This window comes from Colias eurytheme, chromosome 17, assembly GCF_061535395.1.
Source record: "Colias eurytheme isolate Ceu_HAF_F1 chromosome 17, ilColEury1 Martin Lab GWU primary, whole genome shotgun sequence".
Lineage (NCBI taxonomy): Eukaryota > Metazoa > Arthropoda > Insecta > Lepidoptera > Pieridae > Colias > Colias eurytheme.
Genome location: NC_142996.1, coordinates 6,487,253 through 6,504,110, shown reverse-complemented (window position 1 = coordinate 6,504,110; position 16,858 = coordinate 6,487,253). Strand labels below are relative to the sequence as shown.

At 31.6% G+C, this 16,858-nt stretch overlaps 2 protein-coding genes across 4 annotated transcripts in view; one reads left to right on the top strand and one right to left on the bottom strand.

Annotated features, from left to right (window-relative positions):
- Positions 1-16,858, bottom strand: part of LOC149901268 (glutathione S-transferase 2-like) — a 279,112-nt gene that overhangs the window by 65,404 nt on the left and 196,850 nt on the right. The gene's annotated exons all lie outside the window — the stretch shown is intronic.
- The window catches only part of Pde11 (Phosphodiesterase 11), a 193,616-nt gene continuing 177,858 nt past the window's right edge, over positions 1,101-16,858 (top strand). For all 3 annotated transcript variants that reach the window (XM_090111838.1, XM_090111837.1, XM_090111839.1), the window contains exon 1: positions 1,101-1,403. The gene's annotated coding sequence lies outside the window, so the exon portion shown is untranslated. The remainder of the gene's footprint in view (positions 1,404-16,858) is intronic.

Genomic DNA, 16,858 nt, shown 5'->3' with positions numbered 1-16,858 from the left:
ATATTAAATATGTAATAATGTCAGTTGACTTGTACAATATAGATACATCTCTGAAACTGAATTAGTTCTTTATATTCCTTTACTGACGACGACTTATTTATGAAATTGTCTAAGTAAAAAGAGTCCTATTTCCTTTTACTTTGATATAAATGCATTTAATTGTCGTATTCTCTCTAGGACCTCTAGGTAGTAAGAGTAATTTCTCAGACTTTGATCACGGAATGAATAGGCAATCGTAGATAGAGATTTTCAAACTTATCGTTGTCGCACGATATTTAAATTATAGAAGCTTAATTTTATTGCTTAGCCTACTTTGAAAACTTTTTATATTTAAGAATCATGCTATAGTTACCTATTTATATACTAGAAACTTATAATAATTAATAAAACTGTCCCAAAAGTATCAATATTTTACTAAATAACTAGCTTTGCGCTAGCGGAGTCTGAAAACGCCAAAATACCGGGTCGAAGTCTGATAAGTTTTAGAATATTGATAGGTGGATGGTGGAAATTTGTTTAGGAGAAAAAAAAAACATTTTATTACATAAAAATTTATTAGTTAGTTGTTCAAAGTGTCCACCATGAACTCTTTTGTACAAACTCTACATTTTTGAATTGAAACCTCTTTAGTATAGCGTTGAGAATAAAATTTCAAGATTGCGTCATGGAAATAACGTCACGTCATGGAGTAAGGCGACGATTTTGATATCTTTAAATCTTGCCAATGAAGTTTCACTTCTGACAAGTGTGCTCAAACACATGCAGATGCTCATTTTTAAAGAATGATTGCTTCAAGCTGCATGCCTTATCAAGATTGTGGTAGAGAATAATGATAGGTAGAGCAAAAATTCAATCTTACTTTCGTAAAATCTAAATGAAAAATGTAGAGTCGATAAAAGAAAATTAAGTAATTAATTATAAACATTATATTATTTGCATGAGAATAAATGATTGTTTACTTAGCAAATATGTATTCTATAACACTGATACTGGCCCGCGATCGCGTCAGAGAGAATGTTTATACTATTTAATATGGCGCAGAACACGCTTGAGGCGTTTGTGAACCACAATTCACTTCGCGAAGCGCGTCGCGGCTCTTGTTCTCGGTCAGTAACAAAGTAGAGTGCGCTGAGTGTCGACGCGTTATCGTTCAACGTACCCCGAATCGTATTTAGTTACTGAATACATAAATAAAATTAATTCTTATAAGAATCAGATTGGCGTTTACTAAATAAATTGTAAAGGGCCTTGTTGTTAACAAGTTGTTCGCATAGCAAATATCAGTTCCGACCGCGTGTGTGTGAGCAGTGTTTACAAAGTTTTCGTTGTTTGGTTATGGTTTTGTGTGAGTTTTTACCCGTGAACTTGGTGCAGTGAGTGCAGTGACTAATTACATTCCTGAGGTAAATATTTATCCGACTGCGTGTTAATTCGCTCGTAATTAAAGTAATTGTTTTATGTACGCACTCTATCACAGTGTTCCTGTTATATGTTTTTTTTTGTCACCTATTGTTAGGCGAGAGGTTTTTTGGAGTTTTTGTCAGTAACAACATTGAAGGAAAACGCTGATGACTCAAATTAACGATACGAGAATTGTGTTTTTAAGTTAATGATTTGAAGTTTTTAATTTATGTGTTTACTCTATTTTGATAAAATCCAAGGCTAGTTAGAAGTGCGTAAAATTCTTTCTAGGATTTGATAATTAGTATGCAATACTATCCTACCTATAACCTACCTTGATTACACTAAGAACTAGGTAGAGATATACCTATGTAGAGATAAAGTTACGAAAAAACTGAAACCACATTTTTATAGTAAAATACGTTGACACGTTTCGTAAGCAATTATCAGAGCATATACATTACAAAACACATTACATTTCATGTTATCCGCAAATATATTTGGTGCCAACAAGTGAATGAATCATATTATATTTTGTTGGCGTCGTTGTATATGGGTGTTATCACATTTGACAGGATCGCCGATCGATTCGCGAACGTTTTGATCCCATGTGAATATAGTGTGAAGATACGGTACATTGATTTTGCTTGGTTTCGGAAAAAAGTGACAATGTAGTAACTATGGTATTATTAGAGTTATTTTAGTAGATTCTGCTCAGCAACGATGATATTTTGTACGAACGCTGTCATTATTTCCACATTATTTCTTTGTTAAAAACTACCAATTAGCGAACATTTTACTTGAAATCCAATAAGCAATGATAGTAAATAATAAAAGACGAGGATAATTTATGAAGAGAAAACAACTAATTTTTAATTAATTACATTTTATATGTAGTAGATCATCATTCGATGAAATAAATTCACGGATGTTGCAACTCCACCTCCTAATTTAATACAAATTTAATGAATGTATCTGGAACGATCATCATATTTATCGTATACTAATTAATACGTTAGAAAGATTTATATGCGTAAATAAAGTGTAACATTCTTAAGAAAAAAAAGATAATATATTTATATGCAAATCAAATCAAAATAGGTACATAGAGCAAATGTGATATAGAAGCAATTAGTTATTTCAACGCAATTTTAAGGAACTGGCTAATGGGATAACACCTTAAATTATTCAAACTAAATGTTTTGTCTACTAAAATAAGTGTTCTTAAGTGTTTTTTTTTAATGTAGAGTTATTTTTGATGATTGATTGGTAGGGAAGATTTGGTTATAAGAATAAAACCCGGAGATTACTGTTTTTAACGTTGCATCATCGTAAATAACATCATAAAGATTCTTATGTTAGATATCACTACATAGTATAAAAGTCGCTTTCTCTGTCCCTATATAACTATGTATGCTTAAATATTTAAAACTACGCAACGGATTTTGATGCGGTTCTTTTAATAGATAGCGTGATTCAAGATGAAGGTACATAATTTATTAAGTTTTAGACAAAGCGGGCGAAGCCGCGGGCGGAAAGCTAGTCTAAAAATGAATTTAAGTACCTACCTATATAAATAATATAATCATGTTCGTTTGGAATTGGACTGAAAACGACTGTTGCGTTAATTACGCTTTCAAACTACAAATTGACTAAATTTTGTTTAGGTACTAGTGGGATTAGTTATCGTGAAATGTGTAAATTATTTGGGACACATACAAATATAAAGTTTCTTTTATATGTCGTGATTTGAAATTAAATTCGAAAAGTGTACTTATATACATAAATTTAAGACTCAATTTCATATAGAGCATTAATATTTTTATCTTTTAATTGATATTTGATTTCAACGAAAAATACAAAGTTGAATAAAAGAGAAAATACCGGTTCAAGCTTCATTATCTTGAATCTGCGCCGAACTGTAAAACGTAGTTCGTAGATAAAGAAACCTTGCTTACAAATGCTAGTGTAGTTTGTTGATTTTAGCAAAATAAACGCTGAAGTTACATTTTGACAACAATTTTACATGTATTATGTACAAGGTATTAGAAGAGTAGTATTTAATACTGGTACATTGGTACATTATTTTACGGTTTAATTGAAGTCACTAAAAGCGCGATAGCAAAAATGTAAAATAAAGCACAGGTACCTTTACGCTTCGCTCCTAGAAGTACTTACAATTTTTATTTAAAATTGGTCCAGTAGTTTTGAGTCTAATCCTTACATAAAAAATACAAAATTTAGTGTTTCGTGAGGGCAACTTTTATACCAAAAGTAGGTATGGTAAATTCCCATAAATTAGAATCCTACTAGATTATTGAAACGGCTGATTGCATGTTTTTTAATGCTTTAATCTATATATATATATAAAACTCAAAGGTGACTGATATAGTGATCTATCAACGCACAGCCCAAACCACTGGACGTATCGGGCTGAAATTTGGCATGCAGGTAGATGTCGTAACGCAGGCGTCCCCTAAGAAAGGATTTTAGTAAATTTATCCCCTAAAGGGGTAAAATAGGGGATGAAAACTTATACCATGAAAATTAATCTTTTCCACGCAAGCGAAGCTGCGGGCAACAGCTAGTCGTGTATAATATTTTAGTCAAATACACTCATGAATACATCCGATATAGATAGTTCCTATAATATGAATATCTAGAAAATTAAAGCACACAGTAACATATTACGTTTTAAATAAAACAGAGTACCAGGACATAAATATCAATTCCTATATAAGGTTTATTTTTGGGTCGCGACATTTATACGGTGTTCGTAAAAAATGGAGTTCTAACAATAAATGAGAAAATTATACAATTCCTTCTAGCGGACATATTTATCAGGAAAAACTAAAGTGTAGAAGATCAACACTGAATTGACTGAGGGCTTTCTTGAATTTTTTATTCTGGGTACCTTATGAACATAGGAAGACAGCTATATTTTTAAGTTTATGTAAGTAATAATTCTTCGTAAATTTCTATACAACGATTACATTTGCATCGAATCGATATTAGAAACTTTAAACACATGACACAAATACATAAAAATACGATAAAGACAAATAGGTACATTAAGACAATTTAATTGAAATATTAATTGGAATGATTTGCATTTTCTCATATGTTTTATTGATTTTCTAAATAAATGATAATTTAGTATATATATTAATTCATCACGCTGATGTCATTAATGTACGAATGTAATTTCGCTGATAAGCACATACTACGTAAGTACGAGTAAAAATTTATCATCGAACCACATGAGATAAGATTACTGAATCGTAAAACCAAATTGGTTTATAGTTATACCTCATACCACATATAAATCAAGAAAACAGCATAATTTATTGGTATTAACATAGGTTTCATGGAAGACATTACTCTGAAACTACTTATAACTGAAATTTATAGTCAAGATATATTGCATTATTTAAATATGTATATAATGTTTATGCAAACATCTGCTCGATTATACATGTTGATGAGTTTTAAGGATTTTGGCACATAAATTTTCATAAAAAAGTACTTTATTATGACAAACAACCGCAAAAATAGTGCCGCTATTCAACAGAGTTTTACGTTGACGTTTTTCTTCATCGAAAATATGATGCAATCTGTGACAGTTGACCCGTTTTAATAATTTCATATAATATGAGTTCATTTGTTTAATACAAGCACACAATACACAATGGAAGTTTTGTATACATTCCCTTGAAGTTTACCAAATATATGATGAAGTAAATATAAAATAGATTTAGTAGGAAACGCGGAACATTTGATGGGATGAAAATAAATTGCTATTTCAACTTCTTAAATATTCTTATCGCATATCACGGAGGTAAACCCTGTGGAATCGATTATTGATTCTGTGTAGCTTAAACTTTACCGATTTTGCTTTATTTCTAAATGTTATTCTTGTACTTTTAAATTGCCATAAACAAACATCTCATACGTTTTATTTATGTATGGGTATTTTATGTATGGGTTAATAAAAATATCGTATACGAGGTTCAATGAAGCCATTCAGTCATATAAAATTTTATACGCAATTATTATTTTAATATCTTAATGGAAAAATATTAATAGGTACTTCGACAAAGAAAACTTTTCCTACAATATTGTAACAACTAGCTTACCGCCCGCGGCTTCGCCCGCTTTGTCTAAAACCTTATAAATTACTAGCTGTTGCCCGCGACTTCGTCCGCGATTACGTCGTTTTAGGTCATTCGTCGTTTAAAAAAAATACGTGACACTTTATTTTTGAATGTTCTTAATTGTCTCTTATAAAATTTAACTACATTAAAATTGAACACTGAAAATCTTAAAATCGGAGAAAATTGAAAATCTGAGGAAAACATGAAGGAATGTGATTTAAATTCTACATTACTTAGTATTTCAAATAATAATCTAAATTAAATGTAGATTAACAGTTTGAGCGCACCGTTATAGAATATGTACCTAAGTATTAAATTACGTTAGTTTACATAGTAACAAAACAAAAACACGATGACTTTCTTTCGCGCTCGGTACCACAAACTAAGCATGTTAATGGTACGTGGCCCGCGTCACTTGACCCCCCGCGAGTTCCCCTCCTTTGCTATGCGAAAATACATTCGTCGCCCTGCTGTAGGAAAAATTGTAATACTGTGGCCTGGGCGTTATACAACTCGGTTACAATATCTGTGGACCTCGCTGGAATGCGGAGCCCCTTCCCGTTCCCCTTTACCTCCCCGCGCTCGCCCGCGGGCGCGTCATTACGGTTCAATTTCGTTGCGTTCGCGACGTGACGTCATCGAAGCCAGGTCCACAGATATTGTAACCGGGTTGTACACGCCCAGGGAGTTCCTGAGTGCCGATAGACATTTATAACAATCTTATATTAATATCACCATCTTGAGGAAAAGCTTCTAATGTCGATTTAAAACTGCATACATACGAATTAACCTGATGAAACATGTTCTAAAATTGTGAAATGAGTTCAGTTTTAAATTCGAGAAATATTGATAATTCTTGTATTCGACTATTCGTTGTAGTCGAATACAAAATATATTTAAAGAAACTTAGGTTGGCCTTCAGGCAAAAGGGATCCTATCAAATGGTAAACTTGACCTTGTATCTTAAAAGTAAGCATGAAAGGACCTTCTGATAATTGTTGAGCACCAAAGGATCATTTGAAACGCACTACTATAAGAGCGAATATTGTCTAAGAACTGTTTAGATTGCACGTCATGTTCCTCTAAAAGTAGTGATTTCAAAGGTTCCGGTGTATCTTCAAACGAAAGCCGACTCCTTACTCCACTTTAAAGCATTACAAAAATAACATACTACGTTAATATCGCCTATACAGAAGATGATCTGTAATCAATTGTGAGGTTATAAGAAAACCCACTTTTATATTTGTCGGACCCCACCACCGAATTCGTAGATTGATCTTCTATGTTTACCTCTAAGTCATTAAGACTATGCGAAATCTGTCTGCAGTAAGAGGGGCCTCTCGCTATTCGTCCGTTTCCAGAGACCGAATAGTTTCAATTCTTAATCTTTCATTAAACAAACTTAATAATCGTTTTTGTCTCAATTAATTGTAATATTCGCGTCCCTACTCTAGTCATTGCTTATGCTCATGTTCATCTTCAAGAGATCGAATAATATTATGGTGCACCCTATCATTTGTCAAACGGTCTTCATATTGAGTAAAAGTTTCAGATTCTCGAGATAAAATGTGACGGCCGTGATCAGCTGTGAGACGTTATACCCTCTCAGTGAAGGTTTCGGTCTCACGGGATAGTACATGCCGTTCGCGGTCAGCTGTGAGCCGCAATTCTCGTTGTGAAGCGGTTTCAGGTTCTCGGCATAACACGTGTTGTTTTCGGCCTAGAGTATAACTCTAACGATTCTTGAGAACTCTTATTTCTCATTTTCTTAGCTTTGCTCGAATTTCGAGATAAAGATTTTTTAGGTGGCACTGATGCATGAAAATAAAAATTGAGTTAAAACGGACTGAGAGTGTTATAGACAAATATAATCAGAAAGCTTCGAACTCCTAAGCTATCGGAAGTTACACGTGTTATTGTGAGTCAACCATAAAAGATAGACATTTATGATGTCGGGAGATATTTTTTATATAATAAGGAGAACATTTCTTTCTGAATACATGATTTCTGTGTAGCTTTAACCATTAAGGTTGCACACGCGACGAAAGCTTAAAAATGGAGTTACTGCTCTGCTCAGGAATATGAAAAATAATTGTACCAAGTTTCGTTTAAATCCGTCGAGTAGTTTTTGTTTCTATACCGGTTATACGGACAAAAATTTTACTGTTTGCTTCTTTGGAATCAGTGTCGATCCCTAATCACCCCGTGATAGTTATTTAGGAAATATATTTCATGTACAGATTTAATATACCTAAGTATACATAATATATTTAGATTCCAATTTCCATGTAACGTTAAATTCGACTATACAATAACTAACAGACAACGCAGGTTACTCTCGTTTCCGTAAGTTGAGGCGGCTACATATTCGGTCCTCATAACATCACTTTTAGTGAACGAAACGACAGCGCGGTTTAATTCGATGCCAACACCATCAGAAAAAAGGAAATATTTTTAATTGTGAAAAAATATTATGATTTACACTATTTTAATATAAAATATATGGCTGTGAGTGTGTAAAAATAAATCCAGCTAGTTTCACATCACACTTATGTTTATAATTAGCTATACGACATGAAAATATACATATTAATTACCAAGCAAAAATCATACAGGTAAATACTGAACAAAAGTATTAACAGTCAAAGTTTATTTTTACTAACATTTAACAACACCCATGTAAATGATGAAGAAATGATAATTATCAACGAACTAACCTTTTCTATAATACTTAACACAGCACATTTTTTAAATTATCTTGCTCAACTCTGCTCAAAAATTTGAGGGTTTTGTTGGAACTGTAATGTGTCAAAACTATGATATATCTAAACTACGATACAACTTGCATGCGGAAATGCTCATTACAATCAGTGAATTTAAAGAATAACTAACAACAACTATTCAATTTTATTGAGCTGATGAATATCTTTTGCCTGGAAGAGATCACCGCCGCCTAATAAATATACTGTGTTTTCTTATAAAATCGTAACATAATTTCTTTTATCTACTAAATTTTAATAAATAAGTTCTTTTTGTTATTTTTATCTAAAAATGATCTTGAGCTTATATTAGGCAAAAGTATACATTAACTTTTTATAATTTCAGGACCGCACCTTAAATGGGGTGCTCGGAAAATATGCCTACGGATTATTAATAGAGAAATGATACCTACGTAACAAAGTTATGTTGGTTCCATTTTATTTATAAAATATAATGAAAATGGGCAAATATAAAACATATTATGTAAAATGATTAAAAATACATAAATGAAGCAACTACGATTCAAAGAAAACATCTTTTTCAGTGTGAAAATGCTCTAAGCAATCCTGGATGATGAGTAGGTATAATATCATGTACTCTCATCCCAGTACGGTCGGTACCTCGATAGCCATAACGATAAATATTATAATCAGATAACAGCAAAGTCAGAATAAAAATCATAACTTGTACAGTTGTTTTTTCGGTACTAAAACGTAGTAGTTTGATATGTGGTTGGCTGCCCCTCCTCTCCTTCCTGAAAAATATCCTCCAAAATTACCCGAGATACTTCCAATGATTGAACCATACGTTGGACATTAACTTCAGTCAAAAATTGACGAAGCGAATGATTACTAATTTCCACTTAATCCTTGCTGCCACTATCTTCATCATCAAATCATCAATTTTCAAGTGTTGTTGTAAAATTGTCAGCAGAAATAGTCTTCCAAAGGCGATATAATTTTATGAACATTGAATCTGTAAATAAAAAATCAAACGTTAATAATTGTAAATCAATAAAAAAAACTACTTACATATAAAATTTTATCAACAAACTACTGTTCCCAACGCACCTCAAAATCTTGTAAAAGTCAAAAAGAATTCATCATTTTATTATTTCATTCTAAAAGTGTAATATAAAACCATTATAAAACCAATAAAAAACATGAATTGCTATCATTATAAAAATAAATACCTATAAAAGTAACAACTTACCTTTTGTGGGAACGCATGGTGAAAATTCACAAAACACGAAGATTGAATTTGATATTTTTGGTTTTATGACATTTATTTTAATTTTATTTATTTATTTATTCAAATGCTTTATAAATATAAATTTATAAATAATAAATTTATAAAGAATAGAAACATTCGATCACGAAATTATGTGGGTTCGAGTCCCGCCTCGTGATCGAATTTTTTCTATTCTTTATAAATTTATAAAACACGAAGATTAAAAATGTAACCAATGAACACAATCAATATTAGATTAATTGTAATGGTGTCTAGTTTGACTTAAAATAATAAACATCTACCCTCACTTTTAAAAATGTAGTATATTCACACGAAATATAAGCGCACCTTATAGGGAAGGGAAGATATGGGTTAAAGAGTTAAATAAATAACATGATTATATTTAAATTATTAATTTTCAACAGTTGTTCAGTAGTGATAACATGTAAATTGATTTGATTTTTACGAAATCTCATAGATGGCGCTGTTTCAAATTTGTCTTTATACTACTAAATTCATTAAACTGTTTCTCTGCCCAAATTACGTAAATGACATAGTTTTTATTTTGTAAAGCTAGATAATAGCATGGCTTACTCGAAACCAACATTTAAACATGAGTCTTTAGATTGTACGCTGTCGTAGTACACGGAATATGTAAGAAAAATAAAGGTTCACAGCTCCTCCCGCGAAGGTGATATCATGATAATATGTTTAAACTATCCTCACCCGACCTCTTAGGAATATTCATGCAAAATTTGAAGTAAATCTATGCAGTACTTTCTGAGATTAGCCCGGAAATACATACAGACAAACAGACAAACAGACAAACCGACAAACAGACAAAAATTCTAAAAACTATATTTTTGGCTTCTATATCGATTATAGATCATGGATCAAGTATTCTTTTAAAAAAATATTCAATGTACAGTTTTGACTTTCCTACGATTTTATTATATGTATAGATATACTAAAACCTTCCTCTTGAATTACTCTATCTATTAAAAAAAGCCGTATCAAAATCCGTTGCGTAGTTTTAAAGATTTAAGCATACAAAGGGACATAGGGACAGAGAAAGCGACTTTGTTTTATACTATGTAGTGATAAGAATAGGTAATAATTTGAAATATATGTATACCTAATCGAAAACGATTTTTCAAGTCAGTCTTCAATTCTGAAAAGAATCATAGCCCTATTGAAAATAGATTTATGATCTTACTGAACTCTACCTGTGACTCTATTGAGTTTTATAACTTTTCATCGCTCTATTTCATGCTCCGGTCTTCTGAATTGGAATGTACATATAATTCTATATTGATAATCTTACATAATATTTAAAAGGTAGGTACAAAACACAGAACTAGTCTCTTCTTATGTCGTTCGTTTGTTTGGAGGTGAAAGCGTAACAATCTTGATAGATACTTTCACATTTATATTATTTGCACAATAAGTTTCTTACATTATAAGATGACAAACATAAATTCAATATATAAAATATTATAAATTGTGCTTATTAATGCAATAAATCGTGTAAATACCTGGTCATCAAAAAAATCGACCCACCTGCATTTTTACGGAAAATTGCGGTTTTCTCACAAACTAAAGAAAAAATTTGTTTGGAAACTGAACTGATTAATTAAACAAGCATACTTACACGAATATAAACACATAAAATCATTAACATCATAAAAAAAATTGTCAATTTCGAAGAAATATCAAAATCCTCAATTTTCAGCTTTTTCTTTATTAAATTTCAAATGCAGTTTATTTTGTAATCATGAAACTTATGATCACGTTTCCTTCGAATTTATACTCAGTACTTTCTCTTCTTTCTGGAATGATAGCCTTCGTTCACCATTTTAAAGAAATAATCAAGATTTTGATGGTCTCTTGAGGAATTCGTTATCATTCTTCCCTCATGGCGGTTTTCAGGTCTCCTATTGTTGTAGGGGCTGAATTACGAGCTCTAAGCTTTATTTTTTAATTGTCCCATATGTGCTCTGTAGGTTTCAAATCGAGACTTTTTGCTAACCAGAGTGTAACTCTAATGCGGACCTCTTCTAAATACTGGATCACGATTCGCTCTACGTGCTTCCGAACATTATCATGCATAGACTCAAAGTTTTTGCAGATACAGCCGGCATATTACACCATATGATAGTCCAAAACCTCGGTAATGTATTGAACAGCATTTAATGAGCATTTTTTTATCGTCAAGCTCCGTGCGTCTTGTCAAAGAAATGCCACTCTAGAACTTTACAGAGCCTCCATCATAATCGACCGTTTCTCTTACCTAGCACTGAACAAATCGTTCATCTGGTCATCGCATGACATAAAGACGTCTATCAGCACCATATAAAGTCATTCGCATCTTGTCACTCAAAAGTACTGACTCCCATTGGCCTATAGTCCAGTTTACGTGATTTCGAGTCAATTGAAGTCTGGTTTGTCGATGAGCTGTGGCTGATTGTGGCCCTGTTTCTGGCTTGTGTGTTCTTAGGTTCTACTCCTAAAGTCTTCTTCTAACAGTTCTGTCATTTATACCCACCTCCTTATCTTCACGCAGGCGTCACTAGAGATCTACACCAGACAGATGTCGATTTTGTAGAGTTGATTACATTATCTAGGGGTCGTCCCTTTGAGTTGCCGCCCTATTTCTTGCAGATCAATATTTTCATCGATACTGCACAGTCTCTAGAAACCTTTGGTAAACTCATCGAACTGCAAAACAGCTCAGATTTTACTTTTTAGCCACGGCAAGTTGACATAACCCCTGTTTTAGTAGAGCCACAGTTTGGGCCCCCTCAGTTAGAGTAGTATCCATTATATTGAGACAAAATTTATCAAAACTACAGCATCAATTATTAAACTTAACGTTATGAACAAGAGATCCCGAAAAAAGTCATTTTTGAACTGGGAACACGGGCATAATTTGTCCCGCCGTAAACCGTCAAATCAACACTGTACAGTATTTCTGTATAAAAATTTGTTAAGAATCTTTAAGTGCAGTAAAATTTTCGACAAACATAATGATTAGCATGTTATCAGACCCTTACAAGAAAATACAACAAACTAAGACGACTTATTTGTGAAATAATCGATAAATAGCAAACATAGTGTAGGTGGGTCGATTTTTTTGATGACCAGTGTATATACTTATACAATACACAGCTTTGTATGAAATACGGTACAATCTACATAATACGGAAGGCAGTTTGATGGCTGTCGTGATTATTTTAAATTACAAAACAACGTGTTCGAGAAGTTTATAGCTAGAACATGATCAGAAAGAATAAGATAACACTTCGCGAATATACGTCATAACATGAATATTGGCAATGAAATATTTTTTCAATTTAAAAACCTGTAAGTAGGGTAAACCCAGTCTTGAAACAAAACAAACCGTTTCGTTAAAAGCGAACTCTCATTAAACAGTATATGAGCCTCTCCTTAAATCCCCGAATACCTCGTAAACGAGTGACTTGCGCAGATAATAAAACTCGTTTTGTTGCATAAGACACTTCTAATAGCACCCTTATTGCCGCCATAAAGTGCGACCAATATTAAATTGTTTACGTCGTGCTTTCGTTACCTGTACTTGACACACTTTCATTTTGTTTTGTATGTCCAATATTTTCACGTATTTTCAGTTATGGAAGGCCGAATGTTGGTATGCAAGACTAGCTCTATAAAACGGTCGGGGATTTTCTTATTCTATTCAAATTCTTTGAAAAGTTTTTCTTCATATTATACCTACTTATTTTCTATGAAGACATTTTTCATGGTAGAAAATATACCGTACCGTACCTTATATTTAAAACATAAATACTCTTAGTAACTTACGAGTTTTCGGAAGTATAAAAGTTAAACGTTTAAACGTTAAAAGTTAAATTAATGAATTTATGTCTTTCCCAACTTTACTACAAAGAATAAACAGAATAATAACATTCAATCACCATGTCTCAAGTCACCACGAGTATGTTGTGTCACCGTTCAAAAAACGCAGATTATCGTCTCTAATACATATTCATGGTTTATGTTTATACCTCATAGGAATTACAATAGATATGAATCGTATATAAAACAAACTACATATTTGGTTATCCTTTGTTGCAAGTACAATGTTTGTGAGAACAATACAAAATGGTTTTGACTGTATTGTTCAAGGTTAATATCTGAATCTTCAATGAAGTAGAGCTATGTAGCAGTGCAGAAAATTTTAAATATTAAATGTTATTCTCAACTTATATTTTACTTCAATTTATGATTATTAGCCTTTTAAGAATTTATTCCTTTCCATATCCATAATCATTATCAAGTTTTAAATTATTCATTGGATATGTTTTTGTTGTTTTTTTTGTCATTCTCGTTCTGAGATTGGTCACGTGTAATGACAAGCATAAACACAAATTATGTCAAAATATAACACAAATATGAATAGGTACAATTTATCTCCCATAATTTTACGTAAGTTTTACAATAACGCTATAATGTAAGGTTTATAATTTGACAAATCAAAGAATCCGGTATTCACAGTGGCACTTAAAGATAAAAATGAAATCGAGATATTATGTACGTAAGTACTTCATTGGGTAAATGGCCTGTTTCGACCTTTCGAGATAAACGACATTACGATGACTAAACTTATTTCATTGCGTTATTTTGTGAAGAACACAGATAAATTTATTGTATTGGTAACCTTGTACTTTGTGGCGGAATGAACTCTATTCGGCTAGTTTTTATATGTCAACATTTTGTTCAAAGTCCGATAAACTACGAATATTATCTCTATCGAGAGGTTGCCATAGTAAAATTTATTTACAATACTTTTTGTACAATACTGATTTATGTGTCTAGTCCTATGATTTATTCCGGATTAAAGTTAATTTTTTGCACAGATAAAACAAAACTGGCTTTAGTTAGACATGTTATAAACAAAGTATTAATCATTTATCAGATATTAAAAAAATACATTTTTATTTTTTGTATTATTTACATAGATTTCATTTCGATAAGCAGGATGTGCCTATTGCTCTATAAGGTTATTAAAGTGAAACTTTTATTACATCGCTTCAAACTTTTTGGTCTGTGTAGCGCATGTCGCGTGTATCGCGGCTGCCGAGTAGGTATACCTACTCGGCAGCCGACCGACACGCGACATGCGCTACACAAAGCAGTGTTTGGAACCTGTGTTTGGAACCGTTCGAACAGTTTCACTTTTACCGTGGTTTCATAAAACCACACAACATTTTTTTTTTACCTTGAAGTCTTTTTATATTTTCAACATTTCAGACGCGATAAGATCCATATCAAATTCAAATACAATTCAGCTTTAATTTCATATCTTTCATCTAATATCCCAAAAAGGAATCAACCTAGTTAATCACACAAACTTTATGAGAACTTAAATTTTATCTAACTGTATTTTAAATATTAATAGCTAGATATAATATGTATATTACCAAGCACTGCATTATACCAAAGGTTATTTATTAAACTTTTAAAATAAATTAAAACAATAACAGATATGCATACCTATATTTAATATACCTACATAATATACAGCAATGTCGAGAAAATTCAAGCCATCTGTCCTACCTCATAAAATTGAACTTCATTCATCATTTCTCTACATCATTATTCATTATGTAATCTACACGAAGAGCTTTGATTTATTTCCACGTGACAGTCTCCACGTGCGAGGAGATTAGACGGATCCCGGTCGCTGCAGTCTGTTATGCAACTATTGGTTGAGTATTTCTGGATTACTCAACTTTGTTGCTCAACTTTCAAGTGTGGTCAATCTTCCCGTACTAAATTCAAAACTCAAACTCAAACATTTATTCATTCAATTACGTTTTTGAAGCACTTTTGAGTCTTGATAACATATTTATAACATTTACCACCGATTCGGAAAGCAGTATCTATGGCGTATACTAGTAACCTATGATTAAAATATTATACGTAAAAAGATGTAGAAATGTTAAAAGCTCTCCGGGAGTGTTAATTAGCCAGAATTTAGTTTAGTTATCTCTTTTTCGCTCAGGATAATGGAATCATACCACAGAATAGTTAATTGTACTACAGATTATACCATCTTACTTCGACGTCTAAACGTGTGTGCGTTTGTGTGCCGTTTTCGAAGATCAACTGTTGTGTTTGTAACCGATTTACACTCTTTTACTTAGGTATAATATCAGCTACGGTACAAAAAATATAAATTGAAGCACGTCAAGTAATAATATCAAATTAATTTATTTAAATATATTCATGGTTTTCTCTTTTGAATGGCTTTTTTTTGCATATTTATTTTTCAAAAACGTTAATTCAGTTGTAACTCGTTTTTACATCTTGATAATATCCAACTTGTTTTAAATTAGGAACATTATGTATCAAGGAGGTTAATAATACGAAATAAAAAGATACTGCCTAGTTACCAAGTAATAAAAAAAGATTTAGTTACAAAAATCGTTTTTTTCTATCTAAATGGTAAGTATCTCCAATCTCCATATTTAATTTTTTATGAACATACTAAAATCTTATTATTCTATTATATTCACAGGTCAAATCAAACTACGTTGCAAATATACCATTCATAATAATATTATGCATTTGAACTATGATAACATTTGTCATCATAAAATTTGTAGTAATAATACACAAACCATTAAATTATGTGATAAAACTTACGATAAACATAATGTTATCGGCTTCCTATGCCTATAAGATTAATAAACAGTCTTAAAGTATTATACTTTGTTAATTTTGTTAATAACTCAGTTGTGTTTAGGTATTATTTCTATATTAGGTATTATATTTGACCGTTTTTAGTATTTATTTAATTAAAATTTTAAGAAAATAATCGAATAATAATAAGACGTAGGTATTTTTATTTGTCATTTCTGAAATTGCTCTATGTAGGTATGTTGAAATTTTATTTCCGAAAACAAGTAGGTATTGTATCTTTAAATAAACTGCTTAATAATTACTTGTTTCTGTTTAATACTGCATCAAGGTGAAGTCAAAAATTTATATTTTGATCAATTAAACAATGATAAAAACAAAATATTTAACTTTAAAACAAGTTTTTATTTTATAACTAAGTCTTTAACGATATTTCTAAATGTTGAAGTGTTTATTTTGCTGTCACTAATTTAATTGATGTTTAAAAATCATGAGTGGAAATTTAAAGATGATAATCCAACTATGACTAAGTTTGTCGAGATCTTTTCCAAGATTTCCATGAAATCTTAAGTTCCTCATCGTTTTGACAATTTTATAATTCATCACAAATAAAAATAAAATTAAAACAAGTC